The sequence below is a fragment of the Zea mays genome, chromosome 9 (genome assembly GCF_902167145.1).
Source record: "Zea mays cultivar B73 chromosome 9, Zm-B73-REFERENCE-NAM-5.0, whole genome shotgun sequence".
NCBI classification, from domain to species: Eukaryota; Viridiplantae; Streptophyta; class Magnoliopsida; order Poales; family Poaceae; genus Zea; species Zea mays.
In genome coordinates, this window is record NC_050104.1 from 57,907,135 (window position 1) to 57,917,219 (window position 10,085).

A 10,085-nucleotide genomic window follows, 5' to 3' on the forward strand; every position below is an offset into this window, starting at 1 on the left:
CTTGGAAGGTTCGCTTATTCACCTCCTGCCACGCCAGTCAATGGAAGCCAGATCTCCAAACCTGCAGTCCTCGCAACGTCGATGGAAGGTCCGCCACCTCCTCCCGCACCTCCCCTTTCTCTGTGACCATCCCCTGCTCCCGCGCTCTACATGGAAGGCAATTCGGCAGGAGGTGTCGAGCGGAATCACTGCTCGCAGACGGGATTGCGGCCTCGATCCGCGCTCTCCGCTGCTCTCGCGCCCGTGGTTCGCGTCCCCGCTCCTTTGTCAGCCGTCGAGGACGCAATCCTAGCTGTTGCGTCCGTGATTCGCGCCCCCACCCGCTGACAGCCATCGGCGATCCCATCCACGCGCTGTGCCCCATCCGTGCCCCTCCATCGGCGCCCCACCTCAAACCACTTGTTTCGTCGCTCACCTCGGCCCCCAAATCCGAGCCACCACTGCCCGCCGCTCTTCGTCGTCCTCCAGACGCCCATGCCACCGCCCTCTCCCCAACGCTGCTGCTCTCTCCCCAACGATGTCGCCCTACTCAGCTCCCTAAACCCCATCCCTTACGGCTGTGGTAGGGGAAGAGAGAGATCTAAGAGAATCAGGGTAATGCAGATGGAATCGGTGGAATTCGTAGCGCCGACGTTGGAGGAGCTTTTGCCGGAACTTTCCCTCAAGGAGCAGCCACGGTTGCAGAACCAATCCCACGAGCGTGACCGCATCCGGAAGCGACATAACAAGCACTCTCCTCCTCCCCGTCCGTCGTTGATCTCGGTACGGTACGTGATGGAGATGGGATCGATTGGAATGGATTTCGTGGCGCCGGCGTTGGAGGTGCTGCTGCCGGATCTTTCCAGCGAGGAGCAGCTACGGTTGCAAAACAAAGCCCATGGGCATGACCGCATCTTGAAGCCACATAACAAGCACGCTCCTCGTCCCCGTCCGTCGCCGTTCTCGGAATGGTACGTACGGTCGGCGTCTAGCTCCTCATCTCTCAATTTGAATTCATCTGTGCAATTTCTCTCTGCCAAAATTTCAATCTGGGTGAGGAACAAAAAAGAGATCTAGCGTTATTTCGGCCGGACCGATACATTTAGTATTTTATTTTATTTACCAAAATAATTATCATATACCGTCTTATTATTGCATTACATAAGAACTTTGTTTTTATATATATTGTGATGTATCATATGGTGAATTATTGGCATGAACGCACAGTGTAGTATACCCATCGATTGCTCCTGATTGCCTGCTTGAATTTGGATGGTTTCTAAATGCATATACGTAGGGATCAGTGCAACTTCTTCAAAATTCCCCAGGTTCTCCACGCTCTCGCCCACTACAATGCCAGGCACCCTGTATGTCTGCCCTTTAGTACTAGATCGCAAATATCTGCATTATACTGCAATGCCGTGGACATGACCTAGCTTAATTGGAGTATGCATTAAAGGGTGGCGAGTTCGATGTTGTGAAGCCCCTGAAGCAGAGTCGCGTGGGATTCCGGGGCCAGGCATGGTTCCATATCAACTTCTAGGCTCACCCCCGCAGCAATAGCAGCAGTAATAACAAGACAATCAAGCGCTTCTTTGTTGAGGTGCACTACAAGCCAACCCCGATCAGCAGCCCCTCATCGTCTTCGTCATCACTTGCAATAACTGCAGTTCCTATAGTTGAAATATGCATCATTATCGGTAAGCTAGCAAGATCCTCCTCCTCAACTTGTAGAGATCAGATCAGACATATTGTAATGTGTGTTGGTTGCATTGTGTATTGTGATATGCTACATGTAGAGGAACCTCTATCCCAATATAGGCGTAGCTGTGCCTTTTGTCCTAGCTACCGGGACATTTTACACTCTAAGGGCTGCCGTAAGTTCGTCTGTGGAAACGACAAGGACCGGTTTGAACAGCGACCGAATTTTTTGCAGTTTAGCCCTTTTTTAGAAAAAAATCACGTTTAGACCCTAAAAAAATTTAATAGCAATTTTGGACCCTTTGCTCGGCGCCATAGGCTATGGCGCCGAGGTAACACAGCTCGGCGCCATAGCCTATGGCGCCGAGGTACGTGCTACGCTGGCACACCCGAACGTCGTGGCGCCGACGTGGCAACGAGCTCGGCGCCACAGATCGTGGCGCCGAGCTCGGTTGTGTTTAAATAATTCTGTTGGAAAGCTATAACCACAAAGCTTGTCTAGTCTAGTTGGTAGAGCACAAGGCTCCTCACCTTGTGGTCCTGAGTTCAAGCCCCATAGTTGGCATTTCAATATACCTTTTGTGTCCGTCCAGTTTTTTTTTTGTATTTCAAGGCTCCTCACCTTATTTCAATACTTTTTGAGACAGAGTATAATAAAGATACATGCGAACACATACACAGACATCTAACACCCTTCTAACGTTTCGATACTACAATTAATTATGCACCCAAGGGAACGCGGTGGACACGCTGAAACTAGTGAGAGGCTGCCTCTGGTGCGGTACTGCAGGCCATGCCACCACGCGAGAAATGAATGTTAGTGCTAGCAAGGAAATTGTCTTTGTCACAAGCTCTGATGGCACAAGGCTCAACAGTTTTTTTTGTGTCCGTCCAGTGAAAATCACAAAGCGCATGCGGAGCTTTTTTGCTTGCTCACTTTGGGAGCATTGATAGGCTTAAGAAAACGACCCATAGGTCACGCTGAACTCAACGAACTTGTCGGCGTCAGGGATCGCGTCCACCACGGCCTAGTGGGTGCACAATCGATCTGTATTCTTCAGTGCAAATTTATATGTGTCATCAGAGCTTGTGACAAAGACAAAAAAAATTGGACGGACACAAAAAGTATTGAAATGCAAACTATGGGACTTGAACCCAGGACCACAAGGTGAGGAGCCTTGTGCTCTACCAACTAGACTAGACAAGATTTGTGGTTATAGCTTTCCAACAAAATTATTTAAACACAATCGAGCTCGGCGCCAAGATCTGTGGCGCCGAGCTCGGTGCCACGTCTGCGCCACGACGTCCGGGTGTGCCAGCGTAACACGTACCTCGGCGCCATAGGCTATGGCACCGAGCTGTGTTACCTCGGCGCCATAGCCTATGGCGCCGAGCAAAGGGTCCAAAATTGCTATTAAAATTTTTTAGGGTCTAAACGTGATTTTTTTTCTAAAAAAGGGCTAAAATGTAAAAAATTCGGGAACAGCGACTGGACCCTTGCTGCTGCACTGGTATGGGGATTGGGAAGATGCCATTCACTGCCTGCCCAGACATGTCTGCTTTTCTCAACATCAGTCCTAAGTAGGAAGAAGAAGACAAGAAGAGAGTCCGGGGCTTCAATGTCAAGGCTGACCGGGGTCCTTCATGCCTCCTCTCGTATCTTTAACTTCAAGACCATGCACGTCCATCATGTCAAATGACACATATGTATGGAGTGGAGTATATAACTAGCTAAGCAGTGAGATTGAATGAAGAATAAATATACTTTACTAGGTGTTGTTTTCAGAAGGAACAATTGTGGGTCGAATTCCCACAGTTAGGGATATGGTGATGGTGTGATAAGCCACATATTGATGTACTATGCATTTTGATCAGATCTGTACGGTGTGGTTCACCTGAATTATTTACTAATTTGTCAGTCGGATTTTTCTTCGGTCCTGTTTGTAATTATCAAGTAAGATTTATTAGGCCTATCTACGTCATCTATTGTTATCTGGTTGCAATTGGCTTAGTTCAGTGTCGGGCCTCCTTGTGTGTGGACAGGTTACCGGGCTTGTGTTTATAGACCCGATCTGTTTTTTTCGTGTGAGCCCGACCATGGTCTTTGGTTTCTCTCATTTCTGGCCTTCTGTAGCAGTCTGTCAACATATAGAAATAGAACACATCCTGGAAGTGCTCTCAAGTTTTATCTCCAGGTGAAATGTGACTCCATCTTTTCTGAGTCGATTCGACTGATAGCAGGATCTGTAAGTATTTGCCAGTGGCATAGTTTGTTTGTTGTTGCCCAAAATAGGTTCCTTGATGGCTTTTGGTGTCCTGCAAGTTCACTGTAGCACCAATGTGGGATGCTTGACTGGTGGTTGCGGTGCTGTTTGCTCCAATTCAATGTGCATGGAGATTCGAGGACGGAGGAGAGCTTCGTGTCCTGGCCTCTGATGTGCTTCCCATCCTCATGTGTTGCTTCAAACCTGAAGGTGTATGTGGTTTGTTTCTATCTGTGCAACTTGTTCATTGTAAGGTGTTATAGTACGTACGACTATTAGAAATTCTTCTTTGAAATACAGGTGCCGGTCTAGCTAGCTCATGTTGATTTTTTAGTGCTTCAGTTGAACTAAATTCTATAATATCTGTGAGATTAAGCTTAGCCTATAAGTAGATAGTGTCGCTTGCTATGCAATCCTAAAATTAAGGGCTGATAGTTATAAGAATAATTTGGCTATGGAGAGAATCTGGGGAACTATGTGTAGATGAGGATGAAGGAGTTCGTAGGGTTTAGTATCTAGAAAGTAATAGATTCCTACTATCATGATGGCTCAGACGATTCTTTTATCACGTTGATTTCGGACGGTTTTCACCAAAGCGGCTCTCACAAAAGGAGGTCGAAAAGCTGAGTGTTTAGCAATCTACAACAGTTTCTGGTGGCTAGAAGTTGAAAAAAGATGAAACAAACATGCCCTGAAACCTGGCTACATTACATAATCTAGCTTAAATAAGTTGAGAGGCAAACAAACAACATAGATTATTAGAGTGAATTATATAATCTATATACCTATGGTATGATAATTCATAAGTAGATCACTAGGTGAGCGCCCGTGCCGTCGTGCGTTGCAACAGAGACATATAATACACATATTTTATATATAAGTCACTTTGATATTATATGTCCCTGTTGTAACGCACGGACACTCACCTAGTAATTCTAAAAAATGTCTAGATCATAAAGTACACAAGATGCCCATGTTTCTTCCATTTCACTTCTACATATTGCATGAGTTACACGTGAAATCGCTCTAAGTATCCAAGTTTCAACATAATCTATACTTTTCTTTATCATTTTCATGTCTAGACTTGAAGTTATCTTCTTATAAAATGTTTTCTAGTATTGGTAACTTATTTGCAATTTTGTGTTTAAAACTAGAATATTGTATCAATTTAATTGCATTTTGATGATTTTCAGCAAAAAGAAATTAATAATACATAAATAGGCATAAAAATTCATAAAAATTTATGGAGCCACAACATATGCCCACATATAATCCTAGAAAATGGTTGGACTATAAATTCTACAACATGCCATTTAAAAACTATATTTTGTTGTATTAGACTATTGTGTGATTCGAATATTTGTCATTATGTTTGAAACATTGCGTTGGACTATTATATGATCTTAACGTATTGCTTATATTGTTATGTCGGTCTATATTCTATGCAATGTTCGTTTATAATTGTTTTATGCGAACTAAATTGTAGTGAACAATAAGTAAGTCATTCATTATCCAACAATCATTCGATATCCGAATAAATAATATCTATATTTGTCACTTATCTCCGAGAAAAAATATAAGGTCCCCGCATCCGTATCAACCTCATTTCTAACTATCCATATCCGATCCCAAATCGATTAAAATACATTAGGGTAGGATACAAGATGACCAAAAATCCATCCATATCTGTCCCGTTTTCACTCCTAGCCTCTAAGCAGTTGTTGGGGTCCTTCCTCTTCCGAAGGTCCTCAAAAACATGACTAACCATTTGTTTTCAGCATGATATGAATTGTTACAGGGAGCTTTTGCTTTAGGATGTATGTTTTCCATCCTGACAAAGGCATACGAGGTTAAGTTATGATCCGAAGATGATAAGAATGAACGCCGAAGCTATGGTCAGACGATAACAACTTTAGCTTATTATGGTGATGAAGATTGAACATGATGCCGGCCGAAAGGGAAAAAACTAGCTAGTCCTTAATGATTTTTGTTATGATCATAAGTAAATGTCAAGGACATAAATGTACTTTTACTCGGGTTGTGTCGGTGTTTGGAGCCCGACCGTGCACCCGGGGTTACCCCTCGAGGTGCTTTTGAGTAGGAGGGTGTTGCTGATTGTAGCCCAATGGTTCGTGCGAGTTGCACGAGAGACGGTAGACAATTTTCTGCAGGTTCGGGCCGCTTTGAGAGGCATAACACCCTACTTCCTGGTGTGTATCTTTATGTGGTGGGTTACAGGGGAATTCTCCAGTATGGAGAATGCTAAAGAACTGAGTAGATGGCTAATGAATGACCTATTTTTGATGGGGTGCCCCCTAGACCTTATATATCCGACCGTGGGGCACTACATGCGTGTGTGATAACGATGTATACCTAAGTAATAGTGAACCGACTGAACTTATCTTCCTATATGTTGGGGGCCTTTGGCTTCCGAAGGTCCTCAAAAACATGATTTAAAAATGTTTCTGGAGTATAATACATGAGCAGGTACCTTCGGACTTGGACCCTTCGGACTTGAGTCAAAATCACAGTATGAAGAAGCACAAGGGAAACGAAGGATGGAACAGAGCCGAAGTTGTGCGCAAGGGAGCTTCGGCATGATGACAGGAAAAACGAAACCGACCTAAAGAGGAAAAGGCTGTCTAGACCCCGATGAATTACTATAGAGTTATTAGCAAATGCAAAGGGCCTGGATGTAATTTTACATGGGCTGCGACCTGTGCCTATAAATAGATGAACAGTACTCCCGTACTGTTCACGCTGACTTGGCATTTTGCTTTTGTGTCACATTTGTACTCTTTATCTTCCTTCAAGCCGAAGGTATACTTGTAATAATTTATTATTTCTATTTATTCATAGTAATGAAATAGAAATAATTCAATAATAACAACATATTTAATTGTTCACACTGTTCATTATACTTCATATAATTTCCTCCTCATTTTTATATGTTGAACTTACGAAGGTATATTCTTCGTAACCTTCGTCCGAGAGTCGTTATATCCTAAGGGAAATAATGCTCCGAAGGACGAAGGACTTTGACGTTTAACATTTTTTGTGTTGCCTTGCTCTTAAGCCGAAGCATTTGAGAGCAAGTGACCAACACTACAATCTTGCCGACTTATTCTCATTTGGTTCCGATGTCCAAGGTGATCGCGTGGGAGAATTGGATCAGAGCTGTGGATAACGCTCAAACCCCATGAGCCGCCTTGGCCCGCGTTCGCTCATTCCCTGCATCGGCCCATTCTGCCAGCAGTTCTCCCCTGGCCCACGAAGGGATGGCCTTGCGAAACCATAGGCTCAAGGCCTTTCGTGAGGCCTTCTAGCCTTCTAGTGGACCCGAGGGATATCTATCCCCCACAAGCCCCCAATCTTTGAGTTGATTTTGAAATAATTGGCCCAAAGATTCTAGGTCCAGCTTGCGGTTTTGATTTTCATTTTGGTGATGGGCGCTTCGAAGGTGCACCTGTTGAACATTGCTTCTGAACTCTAAGTGACTCAGTAAAAACAATCTTCTGTTGTCCTCCTTTGGTACATTCAACAATCTTTGTCTCATGCCTCAGAAATCAGCGCTCTATCATCAGCTTATGGTTTAGAGATCAGCATTCTGTCCTTTAGAGTTAAGGACTCAAAGATCTTCATCTCATGCTTTAGGGATTAGCATTTTATCTTCGTCTCATGCTTTAGAAATCGGCATTTTATCTTCATCTCATGCTTTAGAGATCAGCATTTTATCTTCGTCTCATGCTTTAGAAATCAACATTTTGTCTTCATCTCCTGCTTTTGCGAGTTCAAACAACGTGGTCTGCCCATGTCTTGTTAGGTTTTGAAATTCATTTGATCGGCGATAGATTGGACGTCTGGTAGATGGCTCTTGGCTGGTCTTCATTTCGCTTTGTGCTTCAATGCTTCTGCTGACTAGACTTGCAGTTCAGTAGCTATATTTGGCTTTCCTTTGATCTCTATCGATATCTTTCTTCTGTCCCAATACATTCATTGAGTATACTGTATGGATGTGATTTGTTCAGAAAATCTATTGAAAATTCATGGCCGTCCCGCCCCCAATGGGTGTCCCAATGGGTGTGACCAAGGGACGTCTTGGTACGCAGAGCGTTTAGCACACTGTCCTGGAGTAGTAACTTGACGTGACCGCGGGGCGTAATCATATCGCCCAAGCAGTTGACCTTCGTCCAAATGGTGTCGTGTTACGAGAAGCGGCGTCTGCTTCCTGACTTGCTTTCAGGCGATTTGAATTGCTTATTGAATATTTGCGACTGTTCGGTGAGCGTGGTAGGAGATGAACAGTTGCCTCATGCCTCTATAAATAGCCTGCTTGCCCCATTGTTGTCTTCACACATCCTCTGATCATTTGTTGCTTCTTTTCCATCTCCCTCTTCTCTTCCCTCTAGCCATGGGCAAGGACAAGAAAGGTCAGGGCTCGCCGCGTCGCTCTAGCGACAAACGGAAGCGTGAGCCAAGTCCTTCGTCGGAGGACTTCGGTGACTCCGAGTACTCGGAGGAGGAGTTTTCCTCCGAGTCCGAGGGATCGCCGGTCTACGCTTCCCCCCCGGTGTCGTCCGATGACTTGGACGATACCCAGGGGATAGTCGCCAAGGTGTGGACGTACATCCGATCCATCGAGCGCGCCGGGCTCGAGGGCTCGGATGAGTTGGAGGTCTCTTCGGACGAGGAGAACTCTTCCGACTCGTCTGAGGGAGGGAGCGGCGGCGACGACGACGGTGGAAGTGGTGGCTGCGATGACAGCGACGACGACGACGACAAGGGCGACGGTGGAGGCAGCGGCGACGGCAGGGGCGACGACGACGACAAGGGCGGCAGCAGCAGCGGCAATGCCATTGGCAAAGCGTCACTGGCTTAAATATTAGTATAGATAATTAGTAGTAGCAGTAGTAGTGAAATAATTTAGTAGTAGTTAGTAGTATAGTGTAGCATAAGTAATGTAGTAATGTAATGTAGTAAAAAGGGGGAAATGCTGATTCATAATGGGTCAGTCTTTGAGTTTGTGAAGACCCCTTCCACTATGTAATGAAGAAGTTTCAGTTGCTCCGAGCAAACTTTCGCTTTTTCGCCTCTCCTTCTTTATAATCGCTTGATAGTTCGTCCTTGCGCCTAACGCTACCGGTGTTTTTAGAAATAATCGACGAGCGATAACTGATGACACTGTATTTTAGAGGTAACCGCCGAGTGGTGCTTGACACTGTTGGCGTTTTAGAGGTAACAGTCGAGTGGTGCTTGACACTGTTGGCGTTCTAGAGGTAACGACCGAGTTATATTTGACCATATCGGCATTTTTAGAGGTAAACACCGAGTTATGTCTGAAGTTTCGCTTTCCCGAGTGACGACTTGGCACTTTTTAGAAATGGCGCTCAACCCTGGAAAACCCCATTTATACTCATGTCGACGTGCGCTTTTGATTTCCGCCTCGAACCACACCTCTGTTTCCCTGGGATTTCGCTCCTGTTCGTTCCGCCGGCGAGATTGCAATGGCGCCGAAATGGAAGAAGCAGAGCTCCGCCATGGCAATCATCCCGCCAATCGACCCCAACAGTCAGTTGCCATTCGCGGGTAACCATATGTCTGTAATTTCAGAGTCTGATCTCCTTCACCTTGTGGATGTTGGGGTTTTACCTCCAAAAGAACTCTGTTCTTGGCGGATTTGCCGCGGGGTTACTGTTCCGACGGAGGACACTCATGAGTCCTTCGTCTATGTTCCTTTTCTTACCCGCGGCCTCGCTCTTCCAGTCTCTCCCTTCTTCCCTGGTCTCCTTGATTTTTACGATCTGAACTTGACCCACTTGAACCCTAATTATATCTTGCAAGTTTTCATTTTTATTCATCTGTGTGAGGCCTATCTGTAATACCCACTTTGTAAGAAAAGTCTAAAAAGAGAAATTATATTCCTTTAGACATATATGTGTTATCTATATTTATCATTTCATGTGAACACCACAATTAAACAAATAAATAAATGACAAAAGACACCCAAAAATAATACATGCATCATGTTGGGGCTTTATTTTGCGTGCATTTTGTGACAATATAAAAATAATATAAAAATAAATATATTAATATCCAAATTTGGGGATTTAACCCAAATGTGCAAATTAGAGTTTAGAGAAG

The 10,085-nt window shown here is 44.8% G+C and overlaps 1 pseudogene; it reads left to right on the forward strand.

The window, feature by feature from the left end:
- The first annotated feature begins 670 nt into the window (after positions 1-670).
- Positions 671-3,265, forward strand: LOC103638424 (uncharacterized; annotated as a pseudogene).
- The last annotated feature ends 6,820 nt before the right edge of the window (positions 3,266-10,085 follow it).